The following is a 20,024-nucleotide window of genomic DNA, read 5'->3' as shown; positions in this document are numbered from 1 at the left end:
AGGGATGGGGAGAGCCCTGCCGCGCCGCTTACGCACTCTGCGCCCGACACGCTAGCACCTACGCCACTTGCGCAACGGGAGCCCTCTCAGGTGCAGCGCCCGCGTTGACGACATTACGGAGAATTCGTAAGAAACACTAACCTCTTTGAAGGGCTTTACGTAAGCGGCGTTCCCAGGCGCAGGCTTGGCCGCTCCTAGCCCACCCAGCTGCAGGAGCCCTCTCCGCGGGCGGCGGGTGGGATTACGCAGTTTACGGAAGGAGTAGCGGCAGCAGGTAGGAAACCGGAGGGGCCGAGCCGAGAAGCTTTACGTCAATTCCGTAAGGCTGCGCCGGCCTGCCGCGAGGAGGGAGGAAACGGCCCGTTGCGCGCCGCTACGGAATTGGCGTGGCGGCCCGGCATCCTCCTACGCAGATGGCGTAAGGCGCTCTCAGGTGCAGGGAGGGGGCGGGCTCACGTTGCCCGGCAGCCCCAGCCTATGGGGGCGCTGGGCGCTGTCACGTGCCGGAGCCCCGCTCGCCGCTGCGGAGCCGGAGGAGCCGGACGGGGCCACGGAGCCGGGACGGGGCCGGGGGGGGCTGCGCCGGGGCCGGCGGCCGGCGGGGTGAGGCGGGCGAGCGGCGGGGCTGGCGGCGGGGAGGGCTCGGGGCGGCGGGCAGACCCTCCCTGAGGGGAGGCGGGCGCCGGGCGCCGCTCCTCCCACTGCACCGGGCACTGCGGGCAGGAGGCAAGGGCAGGACGCGGCGCGGGGGGCGGCGCGGGGGGAGGGGAGGCGGTGCGGGGAGGGGGGGGGGCGCTCCTGCGCGCGCGGAGGGGCGCGGCGGCGGCTGAGGCGGGAGCGGGGTCCTCCGCGCCCGGAGGGGCCGCAGCCCCGGGCGGGGCGGCGCTGAGGGGCTCGGTGCGCGCAGGAGGCCGCCCCCCCTCGCCCCCCTCCGCCGGCCGGGCGGCGCGTACCTGTCGGCGGGCGCGCAGGTGGCTGGGGGCGGGCGAGCGGGAGGCCGCGGCCGGGTCGGGACGGCGCGGCCGCGGCGGGGTGAGGTGAGGTGTGGGGGGGGGGACTTGCCCGCGGTGGTCCCGCGGGCGGGGCGAGCGGTCCCGTCCCTGACAGCCACCGCCCGCGCCGCGGCCAGGTGCCGGAGAGGGGAGGTGCGGGCGGGCGGCAGCCGTGCCTCACCGGCAAAAGTTTGCTCTGGCTGGGCGGTCGCTGCACCGCTCCGGCCGCGCCGCTGGCCCGCCTCTGGCAGCAGCCGTGCAGCTGCGGCGGGGGGAGCCGCGTCCGTCCGCTGCCTCCGCAGGTAACCGGTTGTGAGGAAAATACCGTCGCTGTTTGGGTCTTCCCCCCCCCCCCCCCCTTTCATTCTGGATTTGCATTGCACCGGTTTTTGTTAATCATTAACCCACTAATTTTTCTGAGAGAACTTAGAAGGGGTGACTGGGGTGTCATGCACAGGCTGCTGAGCGGAGTAAAACTTGAGTTTTGAATCAAAATAGAAATAAGCATTACCTAGCTGAATGTCTTATTATTTATTTACATGGCTCGGAAAATGGTGCCGTGTGATTTACAGAAAGTAAGAAAATGTCCTGCTCCAGGGAGCGCGCGTTCCAAATAGCTCGTGCACAGAATACAGCAGTACAAAAAATTTGTATGGGGGGTCCTGGGCATGTCTGCATTTTTCTTTAGCTGTGTACTATAGTTCGTTAACGTTTTTTAAAAGTTTTATGATGCTTTGTCCTGAAAACTTAGAAATTCTAAGTGTGGCTGAAGTAAAGGAAGACTTAAGTGGGCATTGTTGTCAGGAACATAAAGCATTTCAAATCTCCAGTTGCAAAAAATGTTTGTGCAACTTTAACTTAAATTAAAATAGCTGGGCTATTTAACTTAAATTAAAATAGCTGTGTGTTCTAGTGAGCATTTGAAACCTGGCCTTCTAGGGTAAAGACAGAAAATTATTTTAATTTCCTTCATTCATGCAGAATAACTTAACATCCTTGGAAAGAATGGAGGAGGAAAGACTGTTTGTAAACTTGGTCTTATTTTATTTTATTTTTAAAGATGTGGTAACCATTTTTGAGAGACCCAAAAGAAGCAACTGTGGAGGCAGAGAGGTCCTAATGTTTGCGGGAAGGAAGGAAGAAAAGTTCTGTCTATCCTTGGAGGGGAGACCTTAAAAACAAAACTTTTGGAACCGGAGAGGAGGAAGGCCTGACGGTGTCTCTATAGAGGTTGTATTGCTGTATTCCTTTATCTGCGCAAGGTCGTTGCTCGTAGTCTCTGAAAAGCAAGTGTTTTCCAAGAATTTAAATAGTCCATCTCTTAGACGGGCCATCAGAAATTTGTAGAAAATAGGTTGTAGTTATTTGCTGCCAGTGTAGAGAGGAACAAGAAATCCATGTCAGCAGGCTGCAGCTGGCTGTGGCTTCTGCTAAATTCCTGGTCATTTTTAGGAAGTTGGACTTGCTGCTGGAAGTTCTTGGCATGTGTCATTTTCTTATCTCTGGAACTTTCCAATCATTTTCCTCTGCTTCATGTTGGTGTAGAATGAAGGGAGAGATGGGGAAAAGAGTGGGTAAGGATTGCTGGTACTAAAGTTTTAATATTTTCAGTTTTCTGTTTCTCGGAATCTTGTCGTTGATGGTGCAAGTCTAGCGCTGCTTTGGCGTTCCTAGTAAAATCTTTAGCCCTTGCTAATTTTCTTATTCCTGTTTTTGTAAAGGGGTTTTATTTGCGTAGTCTGTTCATCGAAGCTAATTATTATTGAACTATTGACAATATTATCTCTCCACAAAGGAGATGCTGATGAAGTGCCAGTTTTGCTCCAAGTGGTCCACAGGCTAAATGCAAGGTAGAAATCTAGGACTTAATTTCTTGGGGAACTGGAGGAAGGTTCCATCTAGAAATACTTGCATGTTGGGGGATGAGGGAAGCCCCAGGTGATAACTGGTATGAATGTTGCTGAAGAAGTGACCAAATCCAGCCTTGTGCTTTGTCCTAGAATAAGGAATTTCAGACACGGCTGCTTTCATACCAAAGGTTCAGAAGCAAATGAGAAGAAAGCGTGAGCAAATGGAAAGATATAACAGAAGATGGCAAAAGGCATGCCGTGCCTAAACATTAGAGAAGTACTTTAAACTCTGGTGGATGTGCAGATTTCGGCGACCCTTGTTTCTGACTTGTAAGCGGGTTTTTTCTATGGATGTTCATTCAGTAACATGATGCTTAAGGTTGCGGAGCTCTCTTCTTTTGAAGCCCCTCAGTTAATGTTCCTCAAAGGCCTGTGGGTGGACTGAGATTTTTTTTTTTTTTTGAACTGTGAAATCCTGTTTGGAAATTAAAAAAAAAAAAAAAGTCTCAGAAGCTGCTTCATGTTGTGAAAAACCTCACTGTAGAATCATAAAAGCTGCGCTTTTTCCACGTTGCTTTGGAAGCAGCTGAACTTTGTAACTTGGCATGTAAATAGAGCTCTTTGAAGAGCAGGTCCATGGCTGGAAAGAGGGGAGAGGGAAATGCCCTGGCTGGTTAACAAGCTTTTGAGTGTGTAAAAAGCCACTATGAGCATGCTTGTTGAAGTATCTCTTAAAACATAGAAGTTTGCAGTCTTGTCCTTGTTTGTGGTGATGTACGTACACCTCAAAGTGGCCAACGTGTCTTAAGTGTAAATAGGAAACAGTAAAAAAGTGGCAGTTTGTGTATTTCTATAGACTGGGCTGGGTGAGGGAGAGCACTCGGGGCAGTGCAGAGGAAGGTCCTGGGAACGCGCTGGTCACCCGAAGGAGACGCTAGGCGAGTGAGAACGCGGAGGTTCAGCCTCCGCCTCGCTAGGCTGACTTTCAGTTCTTGGCGAGTTAGGATTTATGGTAAGCCTAGCCATGCCAACAGGACTTTATCATAGCATTTTGATTTCTGTAACTTACTTTGTATCAAGGTTGGGGGAGGGAGGACTTTTCTGTTCTAACAACATACACATGAGGAGCGCTTGGCTGATGTAGTGTCCTGGATTTGCTATAAACTGAGCAATATTGGCAAGTAAAGATTGCTGTACTGCTGCGTATGCTGAAGTGATGAAATCAAAAGGAAAATTCGTGTTTAAAGCAACATGAAAAACAGTTACAGATTTAAATAGCAGAAAAATGCAAGTCTCAAACATTTCCGTAGAAATTTGTTGTATTTGCAGCGTGATTTGGCAAATAGAAGGTTTGTACTTCATATTTAAGGAAACAGAAGCCTAAGCTGCCCTACCTTAAGGTATTTGCTTATATTTTTTATTAAAGCGATAATTGATACAAGCTACAAGACCAGAGACAATATTTTTTCAGTTGTACTTCTGCATTTCTTGGCACTTCTGTAGTTTTTCCTTCTTATGTGCAAGTCTCTCACTGAGCAATGATGACAGAAAGCATGGATAGTGGCACATACACTGTGTCAACTCACAGAGGGATAGTGTTTCTATTTAACCTTTTTGAAAACCTTAATTCATGTCCCTTTAAGAAAAAGCATGCATACGAATTCTTATGAATTATATGAGTGAGTTAACATAAACTTCTTGCACTTTGGATTTTTGAACTTTATTTTGTAGCTAAATTACCTTATGTTTCTGGTCATCTCGCTCTCAACACCATGGAGTGGAAGAGGACTGAGTTCTTGGACCCCACTCCATGTTGGTCTGTTGCCTTGTATTCATACTTTTGCTTTGCAATGCACATACTGACCTTTCTGTTGATTTCCTACGCGGTATGGGAATGTAGACAAGGTGCTGGTTATAGGAGAAGCGTAAGAAAAAATTCAGGGTATGTCATTTGTTCTGCTGTTACTGAAAGGTATGCAAAGCATGGTACTGGGCCGCTCTGTCCCTCCTGCTCTGCTGGCTAAAACCAAGAGCTCGCAGACTAATCCAACGCGTGGATTTTCCATGCAGCTGAGCGGGGCCGCTGTGTTACTGGGCCACCTGCACATTTGCCGATTGGCTTCTCAAGTAGTAAAGTCCATGGGTTAGTAAAACCCATGCCCTTGTTTTACTTCATTGATTTTTCTGTAACCATGCAAAACTTTGTAACTCTTTTGTAGTAAAATATTTTCATACCATGCTGGTAAATTAAAGGTGTAAATGGATGTTGAAGGGGAATAATCTTGTGAAATCCAGTTGCAAACTCGTTTTAGGGGATCTCTTGGATTGTGGAAACATTAAGTGATCCTGCCGCATGCGTTGATTTAAATGAGTTCTCTTATGTTGTGGTTTGGCACACTATTTAAGAGCCTGAAGATGCTACTTGTGATTGACATAACAAAATGTAAATTATATGCTGTTTTACTAGGCTCTCATTTATCTGTCGTAAGGTTTGTGTACCAATAGTACTAAGCTCTTCTTACAGTAATGTTTCTCTTTCATGTAATATCTACATTGGGGAATTAAATTACTCTTAATTGTATGCTTAAAAAGAAAACAAAATTGGGGTGTGTCTGGCTATCACAGTAAATTAAATTTTGCTGCTGCTTGTTCTTTTTGTGCATTTACTTTAAATTGACTTTATTGAAAAATTACATGTTTGAATATCTGGTTGGGAAGAACAGTCTTACTAGTGGGTAATCATGAGATGTCACAGAAGTTGAAGAAATCTTAGAAAACATAATCGATCAAGATTTTAGACCTTAACTTGGATGTAGTGAGTGCTGAAGAAGTGAAACAGTGATTGAAGCAGAAGTCGGCATTTGGCGTGACAGTAAATGAACTCAATGGTGAGAAACTGCTGTTGCCTCTTAGAAATTGCCCCGTAGTAGGAGCATAAAAGGGCAAGTTGATTTCCAGAGGCCTTTACTTCTCTGTTTCCTCTGAATCTTGGGGGGGAGACACTTTCATTAAACACATTTCTTGTTTGACTTGTAATACAGCAAATTTGAGTGTTAGCATAGCATTTTAAGAATTGGGCCCTAAAGCGTCTTTAGTATTCTCTGAGACATGGGTATGATGTTACATGTGGAAATGTTTCTCCCAAGCTATTGTATTAATTCCGTTGATTATGACCCTAAATGGAATCTTCCCCTAATCGTATTTCTCAGCTGGCAGTACCTGCTCTCCTGGAAAAGCATGAACAGGCTACAGGTGCATGCGAAGCCCAGGCACACAAGCTCTTTGAAGCTGGTTTGGAAACAAGTGCTGCGTGTTTCTAGAAAAGAGCTTTGGCAAAGCAATCGCCATGGAGGCTGAGGAGACTTGAGGCTTGGGAGCAGGATCTTCTTGGGCACACAGCACTGCTGATGTCCTCCAGGGAGATTTTGCCACAAAATGGTTTATTCTAGTGCCGGTGATACTGTGAAATCAATATACCTTTTCTAATCTATATTTTAAAGGGGGTGTGTCCTGTAACAGTGGATTGTGATAAGTCAGAGTTAATCTTGGAGGAGGCATAAAAACTTCCATTACTTGTTGCAGGGCATTGGGTGGCTTTGTTTTTTGTTATGGTGTAGCAATCAAAGCATTGTTACCATGAGCCTATTTAACCCTTTCCATGAACATGACCTCTCTCTTGAATGTCCTCACCCTTGGTCTTTTTTTAAAGAGTGTACAAAACCCAGCAAGGAAACAAGCCAGCATGCTGCACCCCACTGAATTTAGTTGCCATTGTTGAAATAAGTCACGATCTTAAAATTGCTAGCTGGTATGTACCTGCATAAAGAAAGTATTTAACTTAAATGGTCTTTTTACAGCCTGCTTAGCAAGACATTGAGTGGTTGTACTAAGCGTATCACCTGGAGACTGGGTGAGAGCAGACAGTTAAGATGGTGCAAATCAGTCCCTCTAAAAAACATATTACAGCTTGTTTTAAAAAGAAAAAAAAAAAAAGACATTTGAGTTCTCTGTCCTATGGGAGTCAGCTACCAAGAGTGAAACCGGTACTGTGTTTCTCTTGTAGTGTGTAGCATGATCATAAAGGGTCCAACGGTGTAATCTTGTGTAGATAAGATGAATAGGATTGGGTTGCAGATGTTTTGGTTAACCGTAGAAACAAATAACATGTTATCAGTGGATCTGAAAGTGCTGACTAACGTGTGTTAACATTTAATCAATTTAGGAGTTGAATTTAAATGACAGCTATTTATGTGGTGTTAATTGTCCGGTCCTGGGCATGGCAAGGAGCTGGGGAGCAGCACAGCCTGGCTATGGTGCTGCTGCAGCTCTGAGCGGTGGGGAGTGGTAGCAGTCAGCATGACCTGCGTGGCTGGTTTTTCCAGCTATGCTGTGAGGAAGCTGTGTGATGTTCCGATAGGTGTGTAACTGATGCTGAATCCGGGTGAAGACATCAATTTTCCAGTATGAAGAAGAAAAATTAGTCATTTGTTCCTATATTTTGATACTTCTGTGCTGAAGGGGCAGCTCTTTGCATATGGAAACTTGCTCTTTTTCTCTGGTTGTGGGGTGCTGTAGTTTGCTCTCTACAGGCTTAGTACTTTTCTACTTATCTACTTTGCTTGATTTCTGTATGTATAATATGACACTTTTTGAATATTTGCTTTAATGGAAAAGACTGTGGAATAGAAGGGGGAGCTGTAGGTGTGCAGCCTGTCTTCAGGGAGTGAAGTACCAGAGAATACACGCAGCCACTGGAAAGCTGAGGTGTGATGGGACAAGTAGGGAACATGGGGCTCCAGGTAAGATAGTTGAAAAGAAGGGGTTGCAAGGAATCCATACAGGATGATACGGAAGACTATAAAGTGCTTGTAGAGAAAACTGAGGATTGGAAGGTACCCATAAAAATCTGGGAAGTGTTTAGCCCTGTAATATCATGTATTGTGGTAGTTGTGCACCCCAGAGCCAAGAATGGACTGACTTTAGATTAGTAAGAGGAATTTCGGGTTGGATTGTACTTTACTATGGACGTGGATTCTAGAAATCTGACTGGCTATTTTTTTTGTTCTTTTTTCTTTTTATATAGAGACATAAAAAGTGCGCCTAGGTAGAGTCTTCTGTTAATGTAAATTATCAATACTTTAGATGAATCTTAGTTGTGTAAGTCCTCACCCTGAAACAAAGAGAAAGCAAAATTTATGTGGCCTCAGTTCTTGGCTTCTGCAGTTCCTTTCCTGAAAAATAAGTGCAGTGAGAACTGGGGAATTTTTTTTTTTTTTTTTTTCCTCTCTCCTCCCCTTAAGTAAACTACGCTGAAATCCTGCCTGAGAGCGTATTGGAGCTGGTGGCTGGACTCTAACTAAAGTGAAGGAGTTTGAGCTCAGCTTATTTGCCTCACAAAGACTTTTGACATTGCTAGACTGAGAAATGAGATCTCGGATATAATCTCAGATATCTGCTCAAATTATTTTGTAAAGGCAATATGGTACAAAGACTTAGAACATTTGGATTTCTACTCCTCTTCCAATCCTAATCTCTTTCCCTTTACTCTGATACCTGGTTTAGCTCTACAGAAGATGAGAGGAAAACATAAGTGCCCAAGAACTGATTTCTCCCCATGTCTGCTTTGAAGAAAGCCCTTTTCCATGTTATAGGTTCTTAGTGATGGTCATCTTTTCAGAGAGCTAAAAGTGTTTAGTAAGCAGCTATTCAATGTCCTAATGCTTCATGATCTCTTGATTCAATGTCTGGATAATTGGACTTAACAAATAGATTAGGGCTTCTTTGCTAACCCGGTCATGCTGTCCAAGTCTTTAATCATATAGATACTTAATTTGTTTCTTTACAGTCATCAGCTATGCCATTTGGATGACCTTAAAGAGGGGTGGGTGTATCACTGGGCCTCTGTAGCCTTGAAACGTTTCTTAAACGTTTCTTTCTTGAAACGTAGCGTTTCTTATGCATGGTAGCCGGGGATGTTGCGTTGTGTGCATCACAGTCAAGCCCAGAATAACTGTGAGCATTCCTTCTAAAACTGGAAACTGGTAAAAAGCCCAGTGAGTAAACTCTTCAATACCAGGCACAGAGCAACACTCTGATCCAGCGAAGAAGGTCTGGTGATTAAATTGAACGTATTAATGAGGGGAGCATTTGGCCCCTTTTCAGGTTCTGCCACTGATTTACTGCACAATTTCATTTCTTTGTGTCTGAAGTTCCCCTATAAAGACCCGAAACGTTTCCCTCTCTTACAAAAACTGTTATTTTAAAACCAGTAATAAATGTACTCTGGTACATATGGTGACAAGTGTTCTAGAAAAGCCAGGAAGAAAGGCAAATACTGGGAAGGTGGGGGGAGACAAGGCTGATAGCGTCTTTGCTTCTGGTGGGTGAGGGTGAAATTGGTGACTGCCAAAAATATGAGCTCAGAGAAGTAGCTTGTTCTGCTCTGAACCCACATCTGTACACACCTCCTCATCTCTACAGATGGCCAGGAGGCTGAAGAGAGAACACAGTTGTCTAAATTTGTGTAAGAGAAAAGAATCATGACTCCCACCTTGGAGGCGAACAAGAACCTCCTGTAACTCGGGTATTTTCGACAATTTAAAATTTGGTGGACTTTTCGGTCTTAGCAGATTATATGAAACCTGACACTGTTCGTAGTTGCGAAATAAATATTTTTTTTATATTACTTTGTATTAAAAGATGGTTGGCTGGAACTGTGCTCTTTATTCCTTCAAAACTAACCTGCTAAGGAATAAATTTGATCTAGAAGTCTTCTCTGCATGCTTACGCTTTAACAACTGATGAGATACTTTTCCACTTTCGATTTCATAGTACTTCACGTTTTAGAAAAAACAACTGTCACTGTCTAAATAGCGATGGTACTATTTGAATCAATCATGATAAAAGGCACAAAAATAAAACCAAAATATTTTTGTCTTTATGTTTCTTTTCTACTAACATTAGTGTGGGAATAAGATTGTCTTTTGTGGGTTGATTATTTCCATACAGTCTGCTTTATCTTTTGGGGGAATTCAGTCATTTTTCCTTTTGTTAGGCTATGAGATAAAGGATATTGTTTAAAGCAGGTAACTGGGAGTCAGCATTATATAAGTAGTGATCTCTTGACCAAAAATCTGTTTTTGTGGATGTGGCCTCACGTAATAAGCCAATAATAAGAGCAGTTTACAAAGTGCATCTTTGACGGTTCTCTGATTAACCCCTGTTCTTTGCAGCCGGGGGCTGAATATTGAGTGTTGCTGAATTGTGACTGTATATTTTGCTCCTCTTCACACTGAAGAACCTGAAAACTGGAGTCTTCCTGACCCTGTTAAAAACAAAAGACCAATGTTGTTTAACTTCTTGCTATGGGTCAGGAGCCTGAGCTTCGTGCCAGGTTTCACTGTGGAGCAAAGTAAGACTGCAGAGTTAAGAAAAAACCTCTTGCAAAGAGCGCTTCTGCGGAACTACTGATAAAGCTGCGACTGTTGAGGCACTGTGCCTTATTAAAGCGGATTCTTAAGAGGGAAATGAGAGATGGCCTGCTAAACATTCTTCAGTAAATTACAGTTCTTAGTTGAAAAACTTAGCAAGTGCATAGGTGCAGTATTTTGTGTTCCTTAATATGGATTCTGCATTAGTGTTAAAATAACCACGTTACAAATGGCTCTGCCTTTTCTGTGTGGTTGGGTAGTAACATACCTTTGTTTTGGTTCTTGTTGAGATGTTTCCAAGTGTGCTTTTAGTAATGCAACATAAGCACAGTGTCATTGTCATAACAGCATTCCACCCTCGGTGAGAAATTGCAGCAGCACCACACGAAGATGCGGTTGGTCTCTCCCTTACAGGATCATGTCGGTCATCCTTCCAGCACCATGTCTACAAAACTTTCTTTGATGGCTGTGTGGAGTTCCATGAAATTTCAGAGGGGAACAAGTGTACCGAAAGAATATTAAGGGTAAAGAGGATTCAGAAGAGTTTGCAGAGAAACAGGCAAATACAGAGTCGAGCTAAGCTGATTGGGATCAATGAATTGCCCAATGAGGTAGAGAGAGTCCAGGTGAAAACTGTCAAACGTTCCTTCAGTATTTGGAGTATCCACTTACTGATGCTTCTGCAGTTACTGCAGGGCTTGAATATCATTGTGCTGGTGCTTCTGCAGTTGCTGTAGAAACTGTTGGCTTAGGCTGTCTCCTTGCCGTTCTCCTTCAGAGGAAGAACTGCTCGAGGAGGGCTTGTCTGGGCATGGGACTCAGGGGTACGTTTATTGTTTTCTTTCACACTACGATCTGTAATCTTTATTTTAATATAAATCCCTTGGCTAGCTTCTTTTCTTTTGCTTGTAAATGTTTGATCTGTATGTGGTACTCACAGTAAGGGAGTTCTCTTGTGCCAGAAGAAGGAAGACTTGCTTTCTGTTTGCACTGGGCACTACTGATTTGCAGTAGGCGACTGGTTTTACTGCCAGTTTTAGCAGGTGCACCTTGTCTCAATGAGTTCTCTTTACCCTCATCACGCAGTACAGTAGCAAGTCTCATGCACTGGACATAGAAGATTGAATTTTGGCTGACAGCGCAGGAGTAGAGGGATTTGCTGTACTTCCCCTCTCTTCCCTTTTCCTTGCTCCGTTTCCATTGTTTGTGCTCCTCTTGTGTTGCACTTGGAGTCGATGATCGTTGTAGGTCCCTTTCAACAGAAAATAGTCTATTCTAACAAAGTTTGAAATATCTCCTGAAAAGACTTTGGTTGTGCATGTGTAGCATTTGTGTTGATAGACTGGATAGTAGTTTGATAATACTTATGCACAAAACGCAGTCTTAAATTTTCTTCATATTTCAGAATGTTGGAACAGATCGGAGAACTTGACAGTCTTTATACAGTAAAAGGACTCTGTAGTGTTTATTCACAGAACGGTGTAGAGAGAAGGTTGTTAGTGTGGAAAAGATTGGAAAAGATTGAAAAATGTTCTTTGGCTGCTCCTGTTGAGACAGAAAAATATCTTCTAAGTTTGTCATGAGGTTGCAAAAACTTGCTGTTCTCTTCCTGATACGTAAAGAACAGGGAGGTTGGAGGGAAAGGGAAGAGCGGGCAAAACTCATGCGGGCTTGGTTGATAGGGGCCTTCCACGTTGCAGTGTGCTTCCATGTTCCAGGCTGCAGCAGCGCAAAACTGGGTTTCCTCTTGCCAGCCTCTCTGTAGCAGTTGAGCGCTGCAGCACAAGAACAGCTTGCAGATATTCCAGCACAGAAGCGATTTAACAGGGTAGCTGTTAAGACTAGTGTGGGGGGAAGGAGAGGAGCTGGTAGCTTTTATGCCTCTCTGTGTTTGCTGTACAGGAGACAAAATTGCTTGCCTGGAGATCCAGATATCCAGAATGCGTGAAGCCCAAGGGAAGCAGTGCGTTTGTTACAAGCGTGCATTTGCTTTTCTTTTGTTTCTTGGGAGCCAAGAGAAGATGGGGTTAGAAGGAGGAAAAAGTAGCATCAATAGGGATGAAAAGCAGCCTTTTGGCAGAGTTGGGCTTGTTGTGGGGATCATCATACTGAAGTACACACTCTGTAGTCTCCTTGTCAACAGATCTAGGATCAAAGTAGCCATCCCGAGTGAACTTACAGAGATGATGAACTGCTGTTAGGTGGCTGGAGCTTAGTGTGGAGAAGACTGAAGGGATACCGTTTGAGGTGTGTGTGATTTGGGTACAGGGGGGAAGTGATGACCTATTCACTGCTGGGCACCCAGGAGTTGCCGATTTCTTTTCTGATTTGTAAGAGAGATGCTGTCAGACCCTCCATCCTTTTTGTTTGTTTTGGGGTGTTCTAGATGGCTACCTAATACCCAGTGGGAAGGCTGGGTTTTCTGATAGGTTGATTTGTTTGTTTTTAAGAGAGAGAATGAACTCGTTTATCCTCCACAGCCTGCTCCTATGCCATGTAAAGCTTTAGAAATGCCAAGTGGCAAAGACAACTGCCTTTTTTTTTTTTTTTTTTTCTTATAAACCAAATGATATGCTAGAATTTGGTGTCCAGAGTGAGATGCTCGATGCTGAGGAACAGGCTGCTTTATAGAGTGGGGCTGCAAAGCTTCCCCTTGCCCTGCAGAATGGCTCAGGTCCCTTGCTAGTGTCCTGGAATGTTCTCATTTTTCTGGCTTCTGTTCTTCCTGAGAACAGACTATGTGTGTCCTGCTGCCTAACAAAAGAGGGACTGCATTGTCCTCTTTTGAAAGACACATAAGGTTCCTGAGTCCATGTCAGCTTGACTTTCAAAAGAGTGGAGCGCTCAAAAAAAATTTGATGCCTGAAAATAGGACACACTCTGAATTAGATTCCTGAGTTTAATCACAGCATATTCAGATATTGAATTGCTAATTTGAATCTCATGAATCTACAGGTAATTGTTGTCAAGCATTTACTATGACAATTTGCCAAGCTGGCCTGTGAAGGATGGCTGTGGTCCTGTGAGGGAGAGACTGAATAGCAAAAGCAGCCAGCAATGCGGTGTCTGTTCAAATTAAACTAGAGGAGCCTAAGTAAAGGGTTGAAAGCTAGAAGGGGGGGGAAGAGAGCATGCTCCATGCTTGGTGTGTGTAGTAAATTAAAAACTAACTACTTTTCCAAGTCATACCACTGATTTACTATGGCATTGGGCAAGTCACTCAAGTCGTTGGGCAATGGGGTCTCTTCTAAATGCAAATAGCATAACATTTACACCTATTGTGGCAATTGGAGAAGTAGCATTTATGAAGTGTTGTGAAATTCTTGTGTGCGTAGCTGATGTCTGATATTTGTTTGCTAATAAAAGCATGTTGGAGCTTGATACTGCAATCAGAATGGAAGAGACCGAGTAATGTTTTTTAGTGTCTGCTGTTAAGTCCAGCCTAAAGATTGCCATCTCCCACAGGTTAGCAATGGGACGTTGGGTAGTACTGTCTGTTTACCAGTAGATGGAGAAGTAGTTTCCCAGATTTCTTTGGTTTGTAACCTCTGAGCTGTTTCATTCAATTTATTGTTCATGGTGTTGCAAAAAACTTAATCTCTGGATTGGCTGCAGAGACAGTGCTAGGGAACTTGCAGGGATGGCCAGTTGCTTCCCCAACACCTGCATACTTTAAGTATCTAGTTGCAGTATTTAAGAATGAGATCAGAGAGTCTAGAAATGCGATATATTCTCCCCATGGTAAATGGAAAAAAATTACCACAACCACTTTGAATTAATACAGTTACGTAAGTAGTGTTATTCAGCAAACCGTGCTTATTCTCCAATGGAGATAACTTTGATTCCTCTCTTAGGTTTTAATTTTCATGGCAATATTCCAAGAGAAAAAAAACACTGCTGAAGTTTTGTTCTTAGCACGGAGATAAATGGAATGTCTCTGTCGCTTGTCTGAAACCATGTGTTGAAAGGCATGTTTTTTTTTCCTAACAGTTTTGCAGAGTAATAGGACAGAATATGATTTGGATTACAGAAGACACATGCTGGGTCAGTTTAAAGTCTGCCAAGTTCTAATTTGCAATTTCTAGAAAACTTAGAACAGAAACATCTGAGTGCCTGCAGAAATCATCATTCTAAATTTAACTTGTGGATTTTGTCTCGGTAAAGCATGAAACTGGTAGTATTTGTCCACTGAATTTCAGGCACAACCTTTTCTTGTGTTGAGAATTCGGCACTGGTGGTTCTGGCGTCCTTTTCCCGGTCCTGCAGCGTATGAGTTCTAAATGCTTTAGAGCAAAATGCTAAGTGAAAAAGCGTTAGCTAGGTTTAATTACTTCCTTTTTGTTTTGCTCAGAACAAGCAAAAAGCCTTTGGAAGAATGTTCTTGCACCTCATTATTGTTTTCTTTAATGTATTTCTGCAGTTAATTAATGATGAACTAACTTTCAAAAGTGGTTCTTATTGGCCTCTGGATGCTCTGTTGCATTAAGTGTAGCAGTTTCCAAATATCACTGGGAAGGCCCAATACAGAGACCTTTGTTTCCACAGCAGAGGAGCCATGCAAAGTAAACAGAAGAACTCGTAAAACGGCAGAAGCAAGTGCTCTTTCAGTGCACAGAGCAACACATCTATGTACTTGTTTTTAAAAGGATTTTTCTCATTAACACAAAAGTTTCAGTTTTTAGAGTTGAATTTTGTTTGAACTGTGGAATAAGCTAGATATAATGATGGCATTATAATCTGACATTCTTTTAGCATTAAAAGCATAGTTTTAGACTGTGAAAACCAAGCAGGTTTTTTGTGCCCACAAGAGCGGAGTTCAATGTTCGTGTCCCTTTGGTTCTTGTTCTCCTTGCTGTGGTATCCCGTAATGATGATGGTGCTGTGACATGGACACAGATTTACATAGGTGGCTAAGCAGGCAATAAAAACGCTAAGACCCTAATCTGGCTTCCTCACAACTTCTCGCTGAGGGATGGAAGGTTCTATATCCTATTGCCCAGCTTAGGAGAATACCGTCGATTTGTATAGTAGCTGGTTTTTAATTCTGGTTTTGATCCTGCCCTCTGCTTCTTGAACTGTGCGTTCTACTACCCTGACACGTTGTGGCTTTCCAAGTGCACCTCCTTTTGAAAAATAAAATAAAACAAATCCCATCAATGTTGCTTTTAGGAGCAGCAGGTTTCCTATTATTGGGGGAACCGAAGTGGCTAGACACAAAATGCCGTTAATGGCCCAAAAGAAACTAACTTAGATTGTTTTTCTCTAGTCTTTCCCCTGATAGTAATTTCAAGTGTTACTTTTAGCAACTCTAGTGTATGAAGTGAGCTTTGGGGACAAAGTGAGATTGTTGTTGTTGTTAATCAATCTCCCTGCAAAGCTGAGACCATTTTGAATGCTGCTATTGATTGCACAGTCTGCTTGCTTCCCTCGGAGAAAAGCGGGTATACACCCTCTTTTACGCTGGAGTTGCAACAGCTTGCTATCACGCACTTCTGTTTCTTAACCTAGATATCATGTTATTAACCTCCACAAACTCACTAAAAAGCAGGTTCCTGTGGCTTGTGGCAAGCATGTTGCCTCCAAGACACTGATGTTGGTCATAGCCGTATATTTTGCTGTCCAGAGGTGCATTGCTTAATGTTGACAGCGAGAACAAGGTATGGTGTTGATTACTTGACCTAAAGAAAACAGCGGGGAATGGCAAAGACTGGGGAGGCCGCCTATTAACAAATGAAGAACTAAGTGTCTTTCATAGTGTTGTGAGTAGAGTGGCACACTAGAGATGGCATCGCTATCTATGAAGAGAGATTAAACTAATTCATAGCCCTATATGAAATTTAAAGAAAAGAGACCAAGCCAACAGAGTTGTGTCCGTGTTCTTGAAAATGACATCCAGGTGGAATTGGCAGATTAATACCGATAGCTTCTTTTTCCCCCAGATTTTATTTGAAATTCAAAAGATAAAAATACTGACTGTAACTTCTCAAGTTCAAGATCAATTACATACACAGCTGTGTTCTCCAAAGACATTGGAGAATATAGTGCTACAGACACCTAAATGCAATTTTGCTAACTTTTTTTTATTTCAATATCATATTAAAAATAAGTAAACAAAAAAGGCTGTGGAATTCATTACTCGTCTTAGGAAGTTCCTAAGGATGAGACTGACAGGTGTAACTTACACTGAGAAATTAATTTTGCAACCTAGCTTGTGGTCTTCAAACTGAGCATTGCCACCACTGATGGTCCCTGCTAAAGGTGTCTTTTTTTCCTTTTACATAGTTGTGCTGTGCTAAGTGGAGAGAAGGATAATAGATGAGGTTTGCAACTGAAGTTGGCAGATCTGACAGCACATGCACGCAGGGCAGATCTGCTGAGGCAAGAAGATGCTGGATTAAGCCAATTTAAAATATTTTTAGACTCTTATGGTTTTCCAGGGAAATAAGATTTTTTTTTTTTTATTAGTTTTGTAAATCTCCCAATATGTGCCTTTTTTTCTTCCTGTTAGCCAAGCTAGGACTTTGTCTTACAAAATCTTGTTCAAGACACAAATAGCGGACTTAAGTCACTAATGTCAGACCAACAGTTCTTTCTCTACCATCTAACGCGTTGGTGTGGCGTTGCTTTTTACTTTCATTATGGATATCGTTGCTAGCTTTCATGCCTAAATAAACTAATTCGAATCTTTTGGTAGGGTTATTGTGCGTTTGAAGTAAATAATTGTGTTCTGAGGCTGAAAATCGATGGCAGCCAGGGTACTCTTCCCTAGAGAGATATCCCCATTGCTTCTGTTGCACTATATTTTGAATCAAACTTGGTACCTTCTGCCTGGCAGATAGTATTTCTGCCGTTGTTCTCACTCCGAATGCTTCCATTAGTAACACTAATTCATTGGCTTTGAATGCTGTTTTTTTTGGAACACGTGCTTTTTAGAAACAATTCTACTAAAAATCCCCCTTTCCTCACTCCTTTGTGTGAATGACTTATAAAATCAATTTCAAGTCAGTCACATGGAAGAAATTCATTAATTAACCCGCAGGTTCTGTTTTGTTGTAGCGGAGGGTGCCGTGCGCGCTGAGGCAGCGAGCCCTTGCAGGTGGGGCTGAAGACCTGCGCGGTGCAGCAGCCAGTGGACAGGATTCTGCCCCTCGGGGCTGATGAGGCTGCACCGGCCGCATCTGCAGCATGGTGAAGGAAGAGTGTGTCAAAAGAGGAGGCTTTTGTTTCCAAAACAGCCTAAGATCATAGTCACAGATTTTGTTTCAGACACTTCTGTGGCATTACACGCTGTGACATTGAGCTTCAAACTTCCCTGGAAATAATAATCTAACACACAGGAGAATAAGAGAGAAACAAACTGAAAAAAACAAGGTTAGATGGATGAGAGATGGCAAGAAAAAAACCTTAGAGACTTTTAGTAACCTAGAACCTTTGACAAGATGTTCCTTGACAAAATAGCCAACTAGACAGGAAGTAAAAAATTAACCTGCACTTGTTCAGCAGTCGTAGTGGAACTCAAACACGGTAGAAGTCTGATGGAGGATGTGTATTGGCTGAGAGCACAAGAGCTCTTTGCACAATACTTGCAGAGTCTAGTGGTCTTCTCTTCCAGATCCTTTTAAATCTTCTCTCTTGAAATTAAAAAAAAAAAAAAGTCACTGAAGCAGCAAGATTGACATACTAGAAAATGCATTTAAGTGGAGAGTCATGAATGTTTAAACTGGCTGAGAGGCAGATGTGCACAGTAGCCGGTGTGGATTTGCAATACTGAAAATGCCAGCTTCTTTACATATTGACACCAGGGAAGAAATTCTAGGGGAGAAACTTCATCATTAAGGATTGCTGAAATTTTAGTCAGAAGGATAGCATTTATTCTTAAAAACGTCTTAATCTTTGGAATTGAAACTTTACGTAAACATCAGAAAAATGTGAATCTCAAATATAGTATTTACATTGTAAGAAAGAACTACTAAATTTGTTTTATTTACAACACTGATGTTTAGGATCCATGTTGCTTTTCTCTTTCATCTTACTGGTTACCAAGATGTGTGTTAGCTTGAGACATAGAAGAGGGAACAGCTAGTAGAGCAAACGTGTTTTGCTGTTGTCTCGTGGAATTGATGAGAAATGCAAACCACTAATACAAGCGGATCTGGTTTTTACTGTAGGAGAGTTTGTCCTCCAGTCTCTCTCTCTCTCTTTATTTTTTTTTTTTTATTATTACCACCAATACAGGGAGGGAATGCGATGATTTCCAGCCCTTTCCATGTGTATGCCTTTGGCCTCACAGTTCTGTAGAAGACACATTCTTCTTGGTGGAAGAGTGACATCTTGGTGGCCTTTTCCCCATCCCGGTTGTGTGTGTCAGATGGAGTTAGTTGGTAGGCTGCAGCTTAGGTCAACCTGCAGTCTATGGGATATGCATCATAGCAGGAAAGAAACTGGGGCACTGCAGCTATTTCAGTTAAGCTGAAGGATCCTAGGGAAGGAATGTCCCCGTTCTTAATCTCTTAAACGTTGTGGCTGCTTCCCACTATGGCTCTGGAGCAAAGAAAGCCTCCCAGGTAACGAAGTGCACACAAATGATACGGACATGAAAAGTGTCTGGGAGTTTGAAGGTCTGTAAAGCTTTAGCGTTGGGATGCGAGTGCAGGACAAGGCTTGGGTGGTGAGAAGCCCAGCATGGGACTAAGCTGCGCTGCGTGGTTGAGGAGGTAGAACTGTGATTCTCTTTTGGAGAATGTGATGTAATTTCAGGCATAGGTCCAGAATTTTGCTTAAACCAGCTTTGTCTCTGGAAAAATGACATTGCAGATGGTGAGTGTCATTTCAGTGTAATGTAATCCTTTTTATTAATTTAGTTAATTCTTCAACTATAATTGAATGTAGTCCGTGTTATGAATTTCAGATGATTTTGAATGTGGATGTTGAATTATGACTGCTTCACAAGCAGGTGTGTACTGCAAAGTAGCATCAGGTTTCCATTGTCCAGTTTAGCCAGAAGAGCCGGAATGCCTACCTTAGGATGTTGGAAGTCAGAAATCACTTTAACATTTCACAGACATTGAGAATCCAGTGGTGGTTTCTGCCTTGTCTCAAATGAACACTTTGCAATTATTTATGTACTATCTAATCTGCGATTTTTTAAATTTAATTTTATTTTTTTAAGATACCTGCCAAGAAGTCCTGCCTTTAAGATGTTTTGTTTTCTGTAGTGCTCAGTTTTACAGGCAGTTCTCTTTTGGATGTTTCTGACTGGTTGAGCAGGAAATACATTCAACTATTAATGACCATGGGTCAATTTGTTATTTAAGTGTCAGCAGCCAGTGTTTAATTCTTTTTTGCACTTGGTCTGTCTCTACACAGTTGTGCATCTTGACACCCACACCAAGAGATGAAGGCATTTTCAAAGTTATTTCACTAGAGACCCTTTGTAGCCCTAGCTGTGACTGGCGTGCTGGGTGTCGTGCAGGTGCCAGGGAACATGAGGCCATATAAAAATCTGGAGAGAGAGAGAGAGAGATGTAAAAAATACCTTGAGGACTGCAATTGGTGTGCTGCTCTGAAGACGGTTTAGTGAGCCCGGTGGTATATCTTCCTGTCCTCAGTAGTGAATAGTACCTTAAATCCTAGAGGAGAAGGATTCATATTCCTTCTAAAACTATTTTCCTTTGTTATTATAATTTGATATCTGCAATTATTTCTACTAACGTATATTTCTTTCTGAGATTGGATGGTGTGGTTCTATATAA

General features: G+C 43.0%; 2 protein-coding genes across 42 annotated transcripts in view; one reads left to right on the top strand and one right to left on the bottom strand.

Moving 5' to 3' along the window:
* Nucleotides 1–283, bottom strand: part of CRB2 (crumbs cell polarity complex component 2) — an 80,498-nt gene extending 80,215 nt beyond the window's left edge. For 19 of the 22 annotated variants that reach the window (XR_015703661.1, XR_015703662.1, XR_015703663.1 and 16 more), the window contains exon 1: nt 142–283. The gene's annotated coding sequence lies outside the window, so the exon portion shown is untranslated. The remainder of the gene's footprint in view (nt 1–141) is intronic. The other 3 variants (XM_087752716.1, XM_087752719.1, XM_087752721.1) reach the window with 2 other exon arrangements.
* STRBP (spermatid perinuclear RNA binding protein) overlaps nt 1–20,024 on the top strand; it is a 73,657-nt gene that overhangs the window by 323 nt on the left and 53,310 nt on the right. For 13 of the 20 annotated variants that reach the window (XM_087752755.1, XM_087752754.1, XM_087752757.1 and 10 more), the window contains exon 1: nt 301–418. The exons of 1 other annotated variant lie outside the window; for it this stretch is intronic. The gene's annotated coding sequence lies outside the window, so the exon portion shown is untranslated. Of the gene's footprint in view, nt 1–185; nt 275–300; nt 419–460; nt 604–1,090; nt 1,295–2,052; nt 2,223–2,992; nt 3,173–20,024 lie in introns of those variants that run through there. 6 more of the 20 variants (XM_087752740.1, XM_087752738.1, XM_087752739.1 and 3 more) reach the window with 6 other exon arrangements.

Source organism: Nipponia nippon, unplaced genomic scaffold, assembly GCF_047370975.1.
Source record: "Nipponia nippon isolate SJK-2023a ecotype South Korea unplaced genomic scaffold, ASM4737097v1 scaffold_16, whole genome shotgun sequence".
Taxonomy (NCBI): domain Eukaryota; kingdom Metazoa; phylum Chordata; class Aves; order Pelecaniformes; family Threskiornithidae; genus Nipponia; species Nipponia nippon.
The sequence above is the reverse complement of the archived record's forward strand: the minus strand, read 5'-3'. Positions and strand labels throughout refer to the sequence as shown.